General features: G+C 30.1%; 1 protein-coding gene across 4 annotated transcripts in view; it reads left to right on the top strand.

Moving 5' to 3' along the window:
- The window catches only part of LOC118193934 (uncharacterized), a 412,362-nt gene that overhangs the window by 334,891 nt on the left and 56,883 nt on the right, over window positions 1-20,588 (top strand). The window contains exon 1 of one of the 4 annotated variants that reach the window (XM_035365095.2): window positions 5,863-6,095. The exons of the other annotated variants lie outside the window; for them this stretch is intronic. The gene's annotated coding sequence lies outside the window, so the exon portion shown is untranslated. Of the gene's footprint in view, window positions 1-5,862; window positions 6,096-20,588 lie in introns of those variants that run through there. 4 annotated transcript variants of the gene reach the window in all.

Here is a 20,588-nt window from a genome sequence, read left to right as displayed (position 1 = left end):
ATGCCTCAGAAGCCAAAAAATCATGTCATATTTAAGAAAGTATTTTAGGAAGAAGCTCTATAAATAGAAAAGAAATAATGCATAATTTTAATATTAATAATACAATAAACTTTGATCTTAATTTTTGTACCTTAACCGAATAAAATCGAATTACCTTAATTTTTTTTTCTAATGTAATTGACGAAAACTTGTGAAAGTATTTCATTCAAATTAAACCATTCTGAGAAAACTGTCCTGTGAAAAGTATAGCATTTAATTCCGTTCAGAATGAAATGTTGTTTAAAAATATGTTGTTTTCACATACTTAGGACTCTGAAGTGTTGTAGAAAAAGAAAATATATGCATTTATATGTATATTTGTGACGTAATTACAAAATATTTACTTCCGAACGCGTCAAATCCCATAGAACTCAATGGTAAATGACCCAATGTTTTGGTCACCACGTAGGGATCGCCGGTGCTTCAGAGCAGGGTACGGGAGAAACTTGTTTAGGACGACTCCATCTTACTTCCTACCTCCATGATCAAACCTGGGGGGGGGGGGCAAAGAACGGCCTCAGAAGCATGGAGATATGCTCAGAAGGGAGAGGGTGGCAGAAGAGCAATTAAGAGGTTGGTGAAAAATAAATTAAGATGATTTTAGATACTTTTCTTACTTACTAGAAAACAACAGTATCTGAAATTTCGCTTGTAACTGAAGTTATAAAACTCCTTTCTTACATTTTCTTCGGTCTGTTTCTTGAATTATTTTTATCTAAATATTTAGCTATAATTTCAAATATTTTTCAAATTTTCAATAACTGGAAATGAAAGGAATGAAATATTACTGAAGATGATTTAAAAATACTTCTTAACTATTTTAAAGGGATAATGAACTATTTTAGCAATAGAATTGCAGAGTGGCAATATTCTTGATTGGATAGTGTCTCTAACAAATTTTTGATAAACTAATTAAACATGTCTCTTATATCGAAGCAAAATCATTTTTTAAAAGTAAAACTATTAAACTATTTTAATAAATTTAATTATTACATATATTAAAATTAATGCAAAATTAATACTTTTCAGTTTTAACTTTCCTGTGGTTGAAAATGGATTTAACCATTCGAATAATTTAAAAAGCGAAAGATTCTGAACTCAACAGCAAGAAGATTTAAGGTTAAAGCTTACAAACCATGAGTCCAGCGTTGTAAGAAAATAATCTTGCACGTTAAAAATAGCATGTGAGGAACTTTACAATGTTATTTTGCATTTTCACATACACATACCAAAACTAATAAATAATAAAATAAATTTTCAGATTTATCATCCAAACATTATAGCTAATCACTTAATCAGAAAGCAGAAAGTTTGTTTGCTACCTAATAAAATGAACAAATAAAATAGAGACAGAATATACAGACTAACATATTTCTGAGACATTAAAATTCAAATCTGAGGATTCCATTTACTATAATTACAATTATAAATTCATTTTATAGTGATAAAAACCACGTGTCTTTTTGATTATGTGGATTTTTATCAGTGGGGGATTTTTATCAATGTAGGCTTTTATCAATGTGGGTTTTCATCGGTGTGGGTATTATCGTGTGGTTAATTATCGCACTAGGGTTTGTTTTGAGGGCTTTTGTCGCGTGCACTTTCGTCCAGTGCCTTTTATCAGAGAACTTTTTTAAACAGCTCCGAGAAAAATAGTCTTAGGTGATTATTGTTCTCAATACGCAGATTTCGCATTCTGACAAAATAGAGAATAAGCCTCTTAAAGGAAATATTTATTGCAAGCCCCTTACGCAAACGATCCAGTGAAATAAATACGCTGTATCTTGAATAATTAAGTCCTTTTTTTTATTAAATAAGTACACAGGTCTGTATGTGGCATTAATTTATGGTGAAATAATATCATATAATTTTTTCGCCTATCATTTGGCTGTGCTATTTTTGATAATTCACTTTAGATAATTTTTATGCCCTATATCATAGCTTCTTAAACTTTTTTCAGTTGCGACCATTTTTTATCACTGAGAATTTTTTCGCGACCCTAGGACCCAAGACCGCATTTACGTGTAAGCTACACAAGCTATGGCTTAGGGCCCCCCACACAAAATTTAAATATAGTATAAATAGTATTTAAATATATTATAACAGACTTATAAAGAGCCCCATATCTCAAATACCTTCGGGCCTTATCAAGTCTAGATCTGTTTCTGCCAGGACCCCATAATATTTACGGAAATTTTGTGGGACCCCATAAACTTTGCGCAAATCCGATACACGCGTGAGTGAAACCGTCAGTTTTTTTCACTTGCACTGTAATATACCACTGCAAGTTTTAGGTCATTAACTTTAATTTCTAATTTTAAGACATAGAACAACGTGAAAATTTTAAATAAGTAACAGATGAAATTACAGCGTCACGTGCAAAGCAATGAAAATGAACGTTTATATTATAGAAAGAATGCGTCGAAAGGTTTTCGTTTTTTTCTTTGTCTGTATTTTCTTATCTTTATCTATTTTCAGATACACTGTGTAAAAATATTTGGTAATTGTAAAATTAATATAATAAGTTAAAGACATATCAAAACTGCTAAAATTTTTGGCGAAACCTGCTGCAAGTCCCGACACCCCCATGGGGGTCACGACCCACAGTTTAAGAAATTTTGCCCTATATGATTAATTTCTGGGGGACTAATACTTAAATTAGTAGCCCTGTCGTAACTGCTTAACTTAAACTGTTTTAGGTGTTAAACTGAAATTTTCAAACTAGAATCAATCAGATACCATGTCTTTTTACATTTTTTAATTACGATTTTTATATTTTTAAAATATTTATTTATTTATTTATTTTTTAACTTTTTGAAACTTTAATGGTAAACTTTGCTGAACTGTAACCTGAAGATTTCCAATTGTAATTTTTCTCTTTTGGTGGGGTGGAGATCACTTTTTAGAGTTGTGTACACACATATTTTGATGCACAATGGGATTTGCAGTACCTTAAAACGGAATACTACTAAAGTGTATGGTATTTTATGTTATAGCATCCCTTGTAAAATTTTCATCATTGCTAGCTTTAAATTAAATTACATTAATTGAAATATTTTAGTTACGAAAATTGAAAATTCATTGTTAACGTCATTAGCGTTGATTGTGCTTTACGGGAAGTTCTTAGAAAGATTTATTTTCCTCCTTAATGGAAAACTATTGCCTATAACAAATTTTAAATATAACAGAACTTAAATTACTGGAAATAAATTTTGAAACATAGAATTTCAAATTAATGCTAACAGTTTCTCAATAGGTCGAATTTTCGATTCACATTAGTTCCTTCAAGTTTTGGCTTATCGAAATTCGATTTTCGATTATGTGTGTGTGTTGGGGGTATTATTATTATTACTCTGAAACAAGCGGTGATTTTATAGATCAGCAGCTTTTAAAATGACCTACGCAGAAAATCAATTTTCAGAGGATGAGTTCATTTAGCGTTTTTAAATTTTAAGCTACCAACTAACTGCTGTGTATTTTACGGAAGTAATAAATCAAGCGCGCTCATGACTATAAAATGCTTCGTAAAAATTTTAATAAATTTGTATGATTTTTGTTTTTGTAACTGGCAACACTTGTTTAAATTTATCAACTGCTAATCTGCCGTACGGAACTCGGTATATTTTGAAATTCATGCAGATGTCGAACTGTAATATTATAATCTACATCCTCCTTTTCTGACGAGTATAATAGATTGATTGTTAGGGAAAGGAGTGATTTCATGTTGCCATACTTATAATTTAATTTTGCAATATTTACAGTATTATGAATAGAAATTTTACTTAATAGTATATCAGATAATTTTGGTATCGTTTTTAACGTACGAAGCTGATTTCTCATTAATGATGTTTTGAACTGTAAAAAACTGAAAATGAACTCATCCTCTGATGTTAAGACAGTTAAATTCATCCCTCTGATGTTAAGACATTGGTGCTGTCTTTCAGTTGCTGAATGTCTAAGGAAGTTTTTATTTTTATATAAGAGACCTTTAGCAAGGTTAGAATCACTAACATAGATTCTAAGGACCTTGTTATATTTATGTAAAGCATTTAAAAAGCTTTAATTCATAAATATTTTTTATTCTCTTCTCAATATAAATCGGAATGAAGGTGCTATCCGTGGTTTCATTTATTAGACAACTGTTGGTGCTACTATGGTCTATGTCAGCGGTTCTCAACCTTTTGACTACCATGTGCCATATAAACAAAAACTGAAAAACATTAGTACCACCACTACATTTTACAATGATTATTTTTCAACAACAACAACAAAAAAAAAAAAAAAAAAAAACTATTAGATTAAAAATTGGTTACCATTTTAATTATAAAAATTTCAGTTATAATACTTTAATTCTAAAATTTGGGCCTGTTTAAGAGAGATCAATTTCTTTATGTATAGTCTTATTTCATTTAACTTTAACGGCAAATTAGGATCCACTTTTAATTTTGGTCTGTATTTATATTTCAAATATCACATGGAAAAAATCCTTGTTCACACAAACAGGTTGTGCAAAAGGGGCAATACAAATTTGATAGTTTTATTTGAAATGCCTTTAAATTCTTTTTTTCAGTTCAGCCAATAGTTAACGAATGTGTCATTTTCGAAATCTTCTGTTAGAGTTCTATCACAGGAAATTTCTATCAGTTGTTCTTTTTTAAGAGATTTTTTTAATTTAATAGTTAAAAATACTTTTTTTTTTTTTTTTTTTTTTTTTTTTTTTTTACGAACCACCTCTTGCGTTCTCTTGCTGATTATTATTCCAAAGGGGCAATTTGCCCAGAAGGGCTATTAATTTCGTTTTGGCATTTTGCATTGATTCACTATAAACGGCGAATCACTTTTTAAATAGTTGCCACCAAATATTAGAACCCTGTATTATATCTAAAGAAATTAAATAATGAAGAATCCGCATAAATGTATGTATGTTTTTCGCATTGTGATAAAACAACGGTACCATCAAATTTTGAATAGCGTACGTCTCCACCCAAATATTGGCATCTGGAAGCCCAAATTGGGAATCTGGAATTTGTTTTATTATATATTTCATATTTTGTAAAGCATTTATGAGTTTTAAGAAACTCAAAGATTTCACAGAGAGCAATGACAACACTGCTGTATGGATTAAAAAAAAAAAAAACCGTGTATCGGAAATTGTATGCTCTTTTAAATACTTTGTGATATTGCTATTGAATTGAATTTTATGGTTTAAGTGCGAAGAACATGATATTTAATAAATAAAGGTAGCACACAAAAATTAAGAAAACGCCCCTGTGGCCTTTTATAAAATCTGAAAGCTTTTAGATTTTTTTTATAATAATACTTCTATATTTATGAAGAACAGAACATTAAAATCGTTTTCTTGATCATCCTTATTTTAAGAATTTCCTACAAAATCACGTTTAGATGCTCTTTTATGCATTCTATACATTGTGTAATAAAATTAATCATTCATAAAAAAATAGCATACTCATACGTCTGTATGCTAAGAAACCCGCAGAATAAACACGACATGAAATCAATAAAAATTCAGATCTAGCCAGAAACTCGCAGTTAACTAACTATGCATACGTAATTTTGCAATTAAATTTTTTTAATAGCATATTTTTTGTCAACCTCGAAGCAGAATATAGGTCACCCCAGCATCAATTTATCTATTTATTTTTAATATTATTATTGCTTGTTTTTGAAACTCATTATTTTCGTTTCGCGTTCCGCTCACGCCTACGGAATGTTATTACAGATTTCTACCTACATCCCCTCGCTCATAATAGGAACGATCCAATAGGAGGTACGATGCCGGTGCCCACTTCTCTATACGAAACGAACCTACCCCTGGGGACTGAAATGGAACGGTCCTTCCCTTGTCACGGCGAAGTTATGGCTAGAGTTTAGATGATGTATTAGTTAACAGTATTATTCTAAGATGCTGCTCCCTGATGCAAACTTATGAAGGCAGCAGAAATAAAGCTGTGCATTTGGGAAATTCTATTGGTGCAGTTTGACACTTCGGTTATCTGTAATGGAGTATTTGGAAAAACTGAAACATTGTTTCAAAGGCAAGTGTGTGGATATCTCGGATCATTAGCCTTTGTAATATTTACATTTTTTTAAAGGTCACATTGTTTCTGGCCGTTGGCTGTAATCGATGTTTGTCAACATTTGCGCTGCATCCGTTACGTATTTTTAAAAATATATAGTGCAGTTTTATACAGTTTCTTGTTTTAATGTCTTTTTATTTTGGTGAATGAAACATGCCGGAAAAAAGTTCTTTTGACAGTTAGCGCATGTATTCTTTGTTTCAATTACACCTTTCTTTTAAATTATAAACAGCGGTTTCGATATAAATAAATTTTTTCGATTTCAGATTAACATGATTATGCTACTTAGAACCGAGAAGAAAGACATCAGATTCATATTATGTATTTAACAGATTAAAAAATTACAAAGCGGAAATAAAACATAACAAAAAAGTGTCTTAATTTTGCATTTCATTAAAGTCTAACTACATTAAAAATTCCATCTTGCATGTGACAATTAATTATCTGTACTTCATCTGCAAAGCTAAAGGTATTTACGTATTTCTTTGTTATGTACGAGAGCTACCTGGCATCTTACAAACAAAAATGTATACTGAATTTTGGTTTGTATAGAGTGAAGTCCATGCATATAAATATGCAGTTAATCTTACATATATCACCATCCATATAGTGTATTTTGATAACAGTATATTTCAATTTTAAAGACCTATATTTTCTATGTTTATTTTATTTTCTTAAGTAATTGAAATTTGATTTTTAAAAGAAAACTTTTAAATCAAATATTTGGGTATATGTTGTATTTGTTGAATGTTCGCAAACTGTGTGCGGTTTTTATGTATTTTGTGTATTAGCATAGTTTGAATATTGCTTTAGAATATATACAGGTATTCCTCACTTTACAAAACTTCATTCTTTTTTGATAGACCTAAATTATTATTTTTTTTGGAAAGTCGAAGATATTTTTTAAAAAAAGGGAAAAACAAAAATATGGTTCAATATTTGTTTTATGCCGTGCATGGCTATTTATGCATAAAATACAAATTTAACGCAATTCAGTGCTTATGTATTAACGCCACCGCACTTACATACTAATGCCATCACAGCAGAAGTTGCGTTGATGCGTCAATAAAGAGCAAATCCTGTTGTTCACAGGCAGTTATCTTTCGGATTCCTTTGCCTTGTTGTTTGCTAATTTTTGATGCCATTTTTTAGTGCTACAAAAATTCGTCTTTGGGATTTGCCAAACACAGAAGAAGATGCAATTTTATTTTTTCAAGAGCGAAATATTTTATCAAAAAAAAAAAAAAAAAATGTATCAATTCGCATGATGTGAAACTTTACTTTGGTAAACGTAGGTTTTGGAAATATAATTTAAAACAGTGTGATCAGCAAATGGGACTTAGAAAAGACAACTGGTTCGAAGGAAGCAGAATTCCTTTTTGTTCAACTTTGAGATTCATATACTGCTGGTGCAAGGAGTTGACGTCAATTAAATTTTTTGAAAAGCAGTTTGATTTATGCTTGTTTTAAAAGCTGCTAAATAAGCAGCTGCGGTGGCATTAATACATAAGTACCAGCAATTCTTACAAGATATCTTGATTACTCGCAAAGAAAATATGGAGAAAATGCAGAATTGCCCACTGCTTGGCGCGTTTTTAACAGTTGCACATACTTGGTATCCATGTACACATAAACCTATTTTCACTTAAAAAAAAATCCCAGAATTGTACAAAAATGGCATTGTGCACTCACTCCCTTGACTTTATCTATGTACACATCGACCTATTTTCACTTAAAAAGTACTTCTTCTTGCTCTTGTAAAAAGCGCCAAACAAATAAGTGGGCGAATTCTGCACTTTAGCTGAAAATATTTATCAGTTTTGGCATTTAGGCATACAATCTTTCATGGCAGCCTTGCAAAGTTAGATTTCAGAAGGCGGCAGTTACAGAAAATATATGTGTGGTTGTATATATAGTATACACACACATATAAATATATGTACACAGATGTGTATATATATGTATGTGTATGTTACCATGAAAGACCGAAATTGGAGAAGTCAACATTCTCCAAATACGTCAGTGAAAGATTGAATATTTGGTTATATTCTTATACATTCGAACCATCACCGGTTGTTGTTGCAATAAATGAGACTGTATAACACTAGTCACATAATTGAGTGAGTGTATATTATTGGTATTATTTTCTTTTCTCATTGAGAATGTACTGATCGTTTCGCATTCAACGGTTTATTTACATGTGCTGTTACTTAAGCATTTTCCTATTTTGGCATATATCATTATATATTTTAATAATAAAGTATGATCTAAAAGCATAACAAAATTACTTTTATTCAACGTTCACTGTCAGTGCCTAGCAAATGTAGACATTTGCCGGTTATGTGAGAAATAAGGATATTAACAACTATTTCGGACATATACGAAGTGACTCAACGAATGTTAGTACACATACGCATATACATATATAAGGTATATTTTTGTATATGCATGTAAACAAGATATTTTAATTATATAATAATTAGCCCAGAAGGGCTATTAATTTTGTTTTGGCATTTTGCATTGGTTCACTTTTCAAATTGTTGCCACCAAGTATTAGAGCCCTGTGTTATATTTAAAGAAATTAAATAATGAAGAATCTGCATAAATGTATGTATGTTTCTCACATTGTAATAAAACAATGGTACCTAGAGCCATCAAATTTTGAATAACATAATCCTCCACCAAGTATGGGCACCTGGAAGTCCAAATTTAGAATTTGTTTTATTATCAATTTCATATTTTGTAACATTTTAACAAACTCGATGATTTCAAAGCAAGCAATGGCAACACTGTATGGGGAAAAAATTTTTTTTTATATCTAGCACGTGAGACTGTGTATCGGAAATTCTAAAGATATACTCATTTAAAAATTATTTTACGATATAGCTGTTGAATTAAATTTTATGATATAAGTGCAAAGAACATGATATTTAATAAATAAATGTAGAAAAGACTATTTTCATTTAAAAAGAATTCTTTTCTAATCATGAAAACAAAATGTTCATTTGAAATCTGAAAGCTGTCAGATTTTATTTTTTTAAATTATATAATGTTCTTACATCTGTTAATATGCACTGCCAATTTTTAATTGATACTTCTATATTTCTCAATTGTTTTTATAATACGTATATAACGTTGTGTAAATTTGTTCCTTTGGATTGCGCTCGGGAATTACATCTGGCTATTTGAAAATTATTAATTGAAATCCAAATTTCGTATATTAACACATTATGAATGGGAGCGGGTATTTGTACCCATTTCTCAGATTGCCACTTATAAGCAGGATGGATACTAGTACCTGTTTCGCGGATTGCCATTTAAAAGTGGGGCAGATATTAGTACCCGTTTAAAATCACCACTTTTAAGTCACACAAGGGAAAATATAATGTTTCATATAATGTATGAATTGGTATATTTTTATTAGAATAGATTTTTAACTTAGTCAGTTTATTTGTAATCAACTTTTATAAATATCTCTTATGTGCTGAGACATCTACATATCCCTCAACACATTATTTGATAACACTGCATTTATGAAGTTTTCATATTACATTGTATATTACTGTTATTCATATTACCACTAAGCAACATAGTTGCGTATGTTAGATAGACCGTACAAAATGTGTTAGTTTTTCATGATTAGAAAAGAAGTCATGGAAACATAAAATCGAGAATAAACAAGATCATACCCAAATTATTTGTGGATTTTTCAAGGAGAGGGCTAATGCCTTTTGATAAGTCAGCCCTCTTCTGAGAAATCAACTATTATTTTTTATCTATTTTCTTATGTACTATTCTACCTTATTTTTTATGTATCTACTAATTTTTTAAAAAGATTTAATTTTTAATGTATACCAATGAAAATTTTAAACTTCTAAGTTTATGATCAAGTTTTTAATAGTTTTTTTTTTTTTTTTTATCAAAGTCATCTCAAGAATAAACATTTCCTAATTTTAATTTGCAAAAGTTTTATACTTCCTCTCCTAGAAGATAATGATAAAAAGAAAATTAATAATTAAAACTTCAGAAATAGATTTATTTAATCAAATCTTGTATTCCTGATGAGAGCTTGGTTTAATGAATCATAATTATTCTTTTGGAAGTATTTTTAATAGTATTCATCATTTATTTTAATACGATATAAAAATTTTTCAGTTTTAATTGTGTACTTATCAGAATTTACTATCATACATCATTTCTAAAATTCATTTTATATTTATATTTTTATTTTATTGTTTCATGAGGATGTTAAAAAAATTGTTACTTATGTAAACTTCAAAAATGGCTTAAAGATGATTACTTTTTTTATGTTCTTGCTGTTGAAGGGGAAGAAACAATTACTTGATTCTTCTCTTCATTCAGTTTGTGCATATATATTCAGGAGTTGACCAAAATAATGGAAACATTAGATAAAAAGAGTAATTTTGTTTTTAATCCTTGTAGAGTAAATTATGAACATAGCATCACTTTTTTGTACCATTATTTTGTAAACAGTCTCAAGGTTGTGTAAAATGTTAAATAATCACTGATGAAATATAGTGGAATTAATGTTAGTTTTTATTGTTAACTCAAATCTTATATTATCCTAATTTGTTTTCCTTCTCTTCCTCCAGATTATGAAAGTTTCAACTCTATATATAAGTATTCAACGAAGTTTTCTAAAATTTAACATGAATATTTTTTATACATTTATACCAAAAATTTTTATTTTGAAATTTCCTATAAGAGCAGTATTATCACTTGAGACAGAATTTTTTAAGAGAATGCAAATCATGCATTGCAAAATAGTAAGACTGGTCAAGTAAATATCACTGTTAACAACATGAGAGTAAACTTGATTTTTAGTGAAGTTTGTTATTCCTGTAAAACAAACAAGATTTCAATTTTTAAAAAATTCAGAGTAGAAAATGTAACAGTATTTTTTTTTCATATGTAAATATGTACATTAACAACAACCTTACAATCGTTTTACAAAAATGCATGATATTTATAGCGTGTTTAATTGAAGAAATGAATTTATTTGATTACTGAAGTAAGAATTTTTTTAAAAAACATATACTGTGTATTCCAGTGTATAACATACTTTGAATACAGAAAATAAGATCTAAATTTGCACATTATACGCTACATATGAAAATGATTGATAAAGTAAGGAAAAGATGAGCATACAAAAATTAGATTTCTACATGTACCTAAATGCTGTTTATTAAAAAGAAATGACATACCTTTAAAATTTAAATAATAAATAGCTTCAAAATTTTCGTTATACGGTAACATGAAAAATTCATTATATTTGTCTTCTGTTATATCATCAAGCACATCATCGAATTGTGTTTCATCTTCACCATCACTGTTACCCTAACCATAAATAAATAATCATCTTCCTTTCTGTCTAGATTGTTAAATGTACTACATTTTTAAATGACTTTTGAATTGCATCAAGTTTAATTTTATTGCATGCTTTTATTATCCACTCGTACATTATTTCTAAACTGGCATGACGCATTTGGCCTTTTGTAAATGTTTTCCCCCCTTCTAAAATCCAGACATTCCACGGCCATTTTAAATTTTCTTTGAATGATTTATTCATACACACATCTAAAGGTTGAACTGATGGCATTAATCTCCCTGGAATAACTGCCATGTCTTCATTACACTTACACTTCATTACAGTTTCTTCGTTTTATTTATTAGATGAGATCGGAACATGTCCCAAACTTAAAAGACTTGCAAAGGCCAGACTTGTTAAGACTTAAGGCCAGAGGTCTCTTTTGCCAAACATTTTTTATCCACAATTTAACATTTTTTTTTTTTTTCCCCCCATCCATTGTATCTGGTAAACATGAGCGAAAACACCATTTGGGAATTACATTTCGACATTGTCTTTCTTTTAAAAATAACCATACATATATTTTTTTTTTATCTTCGTAGACCAATAACATGCTTCTGGAAATTTATCAATTTGTTGTCCAAACCTTTTGAAAGCCTTTGAAAAACTTATGTATTTTTTTCTGAAGTATGCCATATCATAAATCGACTACAGCAGTTCAAAGTTGCTTTAAATTTTTCACTTTCATTTGCATTCTTTTTTGCCCATTTTTACATAAACATACACTATTCCTTATTACAAATAATTCATTCTGATTTTCTAGAACCTGTTATATATGTAACTGTAACTGTATCTATTATTATCTTTAACTATAACTGTAATATAGAATAGTAGATGAGTAATGTAGAATAAACGATGTTTGTGTACATCTTGTAATCATCACTGAGCACATACCCAACACATATAAAATACAACACATGGGGCAGCAGTAGTTGATTAAAAAAGAAAATCTTTTTTGAAGAACCATGCAGCCTCAGTAAAGATGTTCTAAACAAAAACATCATGGGAAGTTGTTTACTGTAAAATCAAACTTATATTGCTGGTAAGTGAGTTGTTTATTTTTATTGGAAGTGGCTAAAAATACATATATATAAACTATTTAAAGTCCTAAATTAAATATGGATGGATTAAAGCCACCAAGTAATCTAAGTTTCGAAGGAAATTTAAGCGAAAATTGGAAGAAATGGAAACAAAAATTCCAAATTTATATGTTAGCATCTGGTGGTATTACTAAATCATCTGAAATTAAAGTAGCTATTTTATTGCATATAATTGGTGAAGAAGCACTTGAAAAATTTAATACTTTTAATTTAAGTGAAGAAGATAAGAAGGATGTTGACAAAGTAATTGAAGCTTTCGAAAATTTTTGCATACCGAAAGCAAACGAAAGTGTTGATAGACATATATTTTTCTGTCGAACACAACATGTAGGTGAATCGTTTGATGATTTCTTAACCGATTTAAAGAAATTAAGTAGCAACTGTGGATTTGCAGAATTAAAAGATAGTTTAATAAGGGATAGAATAGTAAGTGGAATTCTAAATAAAAATCTCAAAGATAGATTATTAAGGGAAGATCATTTAACATTTGAGAAATGTATTAAAATGTGTAAAGCTTCTGAATTAGCAGAACTTCAGCTGAAAACTTTAACTGAAGAAAATAAAATAGAAGCTATCAAACGTAATAAATTTCGACCTTCAGAGGAAAAAAGTCAGCCTTGTAAGAAAGACTTTCATGTAAAACAAAAGCAACAAAGTACTAAATCTTCTTCAAACTGTCAAGGAAATAAGTACAATAATCCAAAACTATGTAGAAAATGTGGAACTTTTCATAAGTTATACAACTGTCCTGCTTATAATAAGATTTGCTTGTACTGTAAAAAGAAAAATCACTTTTCTAAAATGTGCACTTTTAAAAATGTTAATGTTGTACAGAATAATTTAGAGCATGAGCTACATAATAATGGTAATGAATATATTTTAGGGTCAGTAGAAGATATAAATCCATTTTCTAAAAATAAAATCGAATGGTTTGAAAAACTAAAAGTAAACATATCTAAATATTTATTTGTTAAGTTGGATACTGGAGCTCAGTGTAATGTGCTACCATTGCCTAAATTTAAACAATTAAATTTAAGAGAGAAATGTTTGACTAAATCAAAAGTCACTTTAAATAATTACAATGGTACTACAATTGATGTAGTTGGAAAATGTAAATTATTATGTGAAACATCGAAAGGGGACAAGGATGAAATAGAATTTCAAGTCGTAGCATGTGATAAAACTGTTCCAGCTATTTTAGGTTTACCTACATTGCAAAAATTAAACCTAATACAAAGGATTTGTACAGTAAATCCTGATTCTAATGAAAAGTTACCAGAACTTTTAAAATGATATCAAGATTTGTTTAAAGGAACTGGGAATTTAACTGGATATACATATCATATTAAATTAAAACCAGGAGCTGTTGGTAAAATAGAACCCTGTAGGAAAATTCCACTTAGCTTATTAAATCCATTAAAAAAGGAATTAGCAAGAATGGAAAAAGATGGTATTATAAAGAAAGTTAACCAACCAACAGAATTCGTGAATTCATTAGTGGTAGTAAGGAAAAAGGATGGAAATTTAAGAGTGTGTTTAGATCCTCAGCACCTTAACCAAAATATACTGAGAGAACATTATCACATACCAACCTTTGAAGAAATTTCATCTCAAATGACAAATGCAAAGGTCTTTAGTATTTTAGATGCAAACAAAGCATTTTGGCAAATTAAACTGTCAGATTCAAGTTGTGAATTTACTACATTTAACACTCCGTTTGGTAGATATTGTTTTTTGAGGTTGCCATATGGACTGAGTTCATCACCAGAAGTTTTACTGAAATTTTTAGTGATTTAGAAGGACTTCAAATATATATAGATGACTTATTAGTTTTGGGTAAAGATAAAAAAGAACATGATTCAAGATTAAAGAAGTTGTTGGACAGAGCCAGAGAAAAGAATGTTAAATTTAATTTAAATAAATGTAAATTTGGGCTGAATGAAGTGAAATATGTGGGACATATATTTTCTAAAGATGGTTTAAAACCAGATGAAGACAAAATTAAGGCTATTCTAGATATAAAACCACCAAAAAATGTGAAAGAATTAGAAACTTTTCTAGGAATGATTACATATGTTTCTAGATTTATACCTAATGTATCAGAATTGACATCATGCTTAAGAGATTTGTTGAAAAAACAAGTTATCTGGAACTGGAATGCAACACATGAAAAAGCATTTAGAAGACTAAAAGATGTCTTGGTAAATAAACCAGCTTTACAGTATTATGATATAAACTTGCCAGTAGTTTTATCTGTAGATGCATCTCAAGAAGAACTAGGAGCAGTCTTACTGCAGAATAATTTACCAGTGGCATATGCATCTAAGGCATTAACAGAAGAATTATGCTCAAATTGAAAAGGAAACTTTAGCTATTGTATTTGCGTGTGAGAAATTTCACCAGTATATATTTGGAAAAAATATTACTGTGGAAAGTGATCATAAACCACTGGAATCAATTTTTAAAAAGCCATTAAATAAATGCCCTGTAAGACTACAAAGAATGCGTATAAGATTACAGCCATATCAGTTTGAGATAAAATATAAACCAGGAAAAGAACTTTTTATAGCGGATGCATTATCAAGATCATTCACTGATAAAGGATCTGATTTCTTAGAAGGAGAAATAGAAGCTCATGTTGGATTAGTTGTAGAATGTATACCAATGTCTAATGGTAGAATGGAAGTTTTTCAACTGGAAACAGAAAAAGATGAAGAACTACAAGTTTTAAGAAAATTAATTAAAACTGGATGGCGAGATGAAAATTGTATGGTTCCAGAACTGGCAAAACCATATTTTAACTTCAGAGAAGAACTATCAGAAGCAAATGGATTAATATTTAAAAATTCCTGTGTTGTTGTACCAAGAAGTTTACGAAAAGATATGTTAAGCAGAATTCACTATGGTCATTTAGGAGTCGTAAAATGCAAGATTAAAGCAAGAGAAATATTATATTGGCCAGGAATGTCCAAAGAAATTGAAGATTTGGTACTGAATTGTCAAACATGTTTAAGTTTACAAAAAGCTAATACTAAAGAACCAATGATATCTAAAGAAATACCTAATGGTCCATGGGAAGTATTGGGAACAGACCTCTTTTACTTTCAAGGAAGGGATTATCTAATAGTTATAGATTATTTTAGCAAATATGTTGAAATTGGACATTTGGAAGATTTGTCAAGTGTAGCAGTGATAAAGCAATTGAAATCAATTTTTGCAAGACATGGTATTCCGAAAATAGTATATTCGGATAATAGTCCACAATATAATTGCAGGAAATATAAAGATTTTGCAAGAAGATGGAATTTTGAAACCAGAACTTCAAGTCCAAAATACCCGCAGTCTAATGGAATGGTTGAAAGACATATTCAAACTGTCAAGCGAATGTTAGAAAAAGCTGTAGTTGACAACAAAGATCCATATTTAGTTTTACTGGAATATCGTAACTCTCCTATTTCAGATGAAATTAAGTCACCTTCTGAATTGATGTTTGGAAGAAAAGTAAATGGATTGATGCCTATAAAAGAGAATTTTATCCAAGCTAAACGATATGAAGACCATAAACAACACTTACTGAAGAGGCAAACCTTACAAAAAAGTTATTATGATAGGAATGCAAGACCATTAAAACCACTGAAAATAGGAGATCATGTTTACATAAAAGAGAAAGGGAAAAAACTAAATGAAAGAGGGAAAATTATAGAAAAAGCAGAAAGACCACGTTCATATAGGATTATAAGAACAGATGGAAGAATTGTAGAAAGGAACAGAAGAGACCTTCTTAAAGGAACTAATCAGGAAGAGTTTGCAATACAAAACAACTATGAGAATGAAGTTATAGATGAACCCGAGATACATGAAAATAGTAGGAGCACTACAAATTTAGATATGCCTGTAAGTCCTTCAAAATCTAACAGAAGTGTTGTGTCACCAAATAGCAAAAGAGGTATAGTATCATCAAATTTTTCAAATGGACATAACTACATCACTCGATCTGGTAGGACTGTTAAGAAACCTTATTATTTAAAAGAATATGTTTAATTTTACTACTATTATTATTTTTTATAAAAAAGGGAGATGTTATATATGTAACTGTAACTGTATCTATTATTATCTTTAACTATAACTGTAATATAGAATAGTAGATGAGTAATGTAGAATAAACGATGTTTGTGTACATCTTGTAATCATCACTGAGCACGTACCCAACACATATAAAATACAACACAGAACCTAGTCCCTGACACTTTCTTATAGGCTAGGCCATTTCATTACTTCTTTACGCAACGCATATTAATTCTGATTTCAGTTTTCTTCCACTTATGCATGGAACTTTCATCAACACCTGACCTGCATATTTTGTTGTCTGTTAGACTATCCTCAGCATTTTAGGTATTTGAGTTCCAACATAAAATACAATTTGTAACTGTTTTGTTTACACCTGTGAAAGGAGCAAGCTTGGTTACATTGGCATCAAAGAGGGATAAATTCTTAAAATACCCCTTGTAGAGAATTTTCTGTCATTAGAAATGGGAAAAAGACTACAAGAGGATAAAAAGCCAAAAAATTTTCTTTTGATAAATATAAGTTTCAGTCTACTAATGTTATTAATGAATGATACATGAAGAGAACATTAATAGTGGAATTGCAGTAGATGCCACTTAATGTTATCATTCGGATTTTGGGTGTTTGTGTATTATTCTATTGACTGTGAAAATTGGCTACCATCGAACCATGAAATTTGGTGAAGATTCCAACATAGTTGTGCCAGTTGTTCCGGGGGAAGTTCTTTAGGAACTCGTGCCTCTTTATTTAATAATTAACAATCAATATTCAACCTGCTTTGTAAAAATGCTTTTGTCAATTTTTATTATTTTGTTGGTCCTTTAATTTTGCTGAAAGCTCTGATTAGGATGTTATGATACAAACTGTTTAAAACACTAATATACAAACTTCACACAGGTATGTTTTGTCAACCGTATTGTTTACATTAATAAACACTTTTTTTATGGCAGGATTCGGAAATAACTCGCAGCTTATTGTTCTGTAGAAGGCAAATCCTAATTTTTTTTTCAAAATTCATGAAAAATACTGTAATAACAATAAATTTATATCCTTGTTCATAAAAACCAAATGTAGCTTATCAAGAATCGATCAGAATTACACACACACACAAAAAAAAGCATATGTTACGACAGTTGTTACGTCTTGCTTATCCATAATCGGCACTAATCACCGTGCTTGACGACAGTTTCACGGTTGATGGGATAATACGTAAATACCAGATATTGTTACAAAAACTGTCTTAATTGTCTTAATTGTGATCAACAATTTGATTAATATTATCAAAGAATTTTCAGTACTTCTTTGTTGTAGCAGCCCCCAAGCATATTTGGTGATTTAGATTTGGACCAAAGTCTCAGCTGTTATTTTACCAAGCTCGTGAAGCGTGAATGTAAAAATAAACACAGTATATATATATAATACTTACCTATCATTTCCTAAGAATATTTTTAAAAATCCTTATCGTCATTATTATTATTATTTTATGACATGTAAATTGTTCAACTGCAGCAATTTCACACATATTACGCTGTTTGGTACACCATTTCATGGACGTCACCTCCTCTGCCCAAGAATACATAAATCTAATAGCAGTGATGGATGATTTAGTGCTGAACCAATTTCTAACATGGAAGACCCTTCTTCTTTTTGCAGTTTTTAACATAGCACCTCCCGTTGATTTTGACAATAAAGTTTTATATAGTGACCATTTTTGCATATTCTTTGTCAGGTAAAAAATATTTTTCTTGAAAAAAATTATATGGCATCTACCATACTTGATAAATTAAAGATTATTAACATCATATTCACAAAAAAAGGGGCAATGCATATATTTTTAAATAACAATGCCAATTTAAAAACCTCATCAGAAATGAATAATATAAGAATACTCTGTGAAAGCAAAAATGCAACATATTTCTGATATACCAGGGTTGGCCAAACTTCATGTCAGTAAGAGCCACACGTTTGAATTCAGGAATGTTCGAGAGCCGCATCTAGAATTTCTAAAAGCCACAAGTTCATTTTTACATCATCATAGAAGTAGTGGAGGAGGTTTTAAATAGAAAGAAATCCCTGATAACTTTGTAAAGAGTTTAAACTAATTAATTACTTCCTTTTCAACACTGAAAATTTTAGTTTAGGATATTTCTTATATATATTTTATATGCATGAGCCGCACAAATTGCCTGCGAAAGCTGTATCAGGCTTGCGAGCTGCACTTTGGCCACCCCTATAATATATATAATTATGTGACAAGGTATAAGAATATGCAGCCGGTACTAATGTATGATCACGTGGCAAGGTATAAGAACATGCAGCCGGAGTTTGGCGAGATATCTTGGTTGGTGATTTAATCTCAGTAGAACAAAGAAGTACCTAATTTTGTAAACTGAAGTAAAATTACCAAATAAGGTCAAAATTGATTATAAAAATTGCCAAGAATCAGAAAATAATCAAATAAAAATAATTTTTCAAAATGTTATAAACAGTTCATAAAAATGTTTTTGCAATTTTATATTTAATTTTTCTATTTAATTAAATTCTGTTGCATTTTTGAAGGGTATTTTTTCTTAGTACTAAATGTTATCATTGCTCAAACTAGTCGTGCACAAATGTCATCACATTTGGCACCTTCTGTAGTGTAAAGTTTAGGAAAATTGTACTGGTGGGGTTTTTTTATAAACTTCATTAATTAATTTTTTTCTGTGTGTGTGTGTGTGTGTTAAGAGCATAATTACTTTCAAAGTAATTTTTTATGTGGGAGATTTTTGTCTATAAAGTGTATCAATGCATTTTACAGAAGATTCATTTACTTTCTCAAGAACACTCACACAGTTCTCTGTCACTTATCTTTTTTTTCCTTCCACTGCATTTCGGTCTTATGGTGACACATGTATTAAAAGAACAGGATCTATGCAACAGAATTTAGGGGCACTAAGCTTAGAATATAGGAGATGCAGTACTGCTCTGAGTGGCTAAAACCTAGCTTTGATTTAAAATTGTGAAGTTTTATTTTCTTAATTAAGTATTATTAAGATATGATTTGATCAGTTGTTTGCAAACATTTAAATTTAAAGTAAGAAGGGAGGAAATGAAGCAAAATTCAGAAAGTTATGACTGAATAATACTCAGAATTTGTCTGATTCACATAACTCTATGGTTTGAGAGTGTACAGGTTATAGGAATTCTGTGTATTAGTCATTGCATGAATGCTTTATACTTATTACTTAATTTTTTATGAAGGTTGTGTAATTGCCTTTTGCAATGGATGGTTTCTTGATATGTATAAAGTTCTTAGTATATACATAGACACCAACTACTATGGATTCTCCGTAGTTTCTACGGAAATTCATGAAAAACTACGAGCTACGAAAAGTATGGAAAAAACTACGGATTTTACAGAAACAAGAGCAGGAGAATCAGTACGCAAAACGGAACCAACTAATTCATCCGATGATTGGCTGAATACTCGTGTTATCATATATCACGTGTTGAGTGCGTTCCTAGTTTTGAAGAATTAGCCAGTCGTAGATCAGTAACTCCAACCGTTAACGACTTATCAATAGTTCCACCCAATTGTCTGTCTCCCAGGTTCCTCGCTGATGCGTGTTTAGGCTGCATTCGGCTGCATTGTGTAGTTTACGGCGAGAGCTTAGCGTGTGTCTTGTGAACTGTGAATCAGGTGAAAGATTTTTAATCATAATGCTGCCTCGAACGAAGAAGCCAAAATTATCAAAGCAGAAGTTTAAAGATTCATATTCTTCAGAATTTCCATGCATTAAAGCATCCGAAATTTCTGTGAATCACGTACACTGCAGTGTATGCAACAAAGACTTCTCAGTTGCTCATGGCAGAAAAGATGACTGTAAACGGCATGTGTTTACTCAAAAGCATATA

This window comes from Stegodyphus dumicola, chromosome 6 (genome assembly GCF_044657685.1).
Source record: "Stegodyphus dumicola isolate Sdum_Otavi_A_Nest chromosome 6, ASM4465768v1".
NCBI classification, from domain to species: Eukaryota; Metazoa; Arthropoda; class Arachnida; order Araneae; family Eresidae; genus Stegodyphus; species Stegodyphus dumicola.
The sequence above is the reverse complement of the archived record's forward strand: the minus strand, read 5'-3'. Positions and strand labels throughout refer to the sequence as shown.